The following is a 367-nucleotide window of genomic DNA, read 5'->3' as shown; positions in this document are numbered from 1 at the left end:
CTTTCTCCCCCTCTCTCTCTCTACACTTACTCGGGTCCCTGGGTGCCTGACCCGTCCAATTCAGATACTGATCCGCAAATTGAACTTTCTCCAGATGACCTTCACACGTGACCAGCTGCTCTTCTGTTGCCACCAGACAGCGGCCCTCTAGTGGACAGAACTGGTTCCACACGGTGCCGTAGGGGCAGTCCTGCTCCAGGTAACGTCCCGACAGACTGCAGACGTAGAATTTGTTGCAGGCGTCGTGCGGCGTGAAGCGGGTAACGTTGTAGTCGCATTCTGCCACTTCCGGTTCGCCGAACAAGCGGAACGGGAAACCGTTGAAGTCGACAGCGACACCTGGAATCGGTAATATCACATGTGGAAG

This window comes from Priapulus caudatus, unplaced genomic scaffold (assembly GCF_000485595.1).
Source record: "Priapulus caudatus unplaced genomic scaffold, Priapulus_caudatus-5.0.1 Scaffold1691, whole genome shotgun sequence".
Lineage (NCBI taxonomy): Eukaryota > Metazoa > Priapulida > Priapulimorpha > Priapulimorphida > Priapulidae > Priapulus > Priapulus caudatus.
This window is presented reverse-complemented; position numbering follows the sequence as displayed.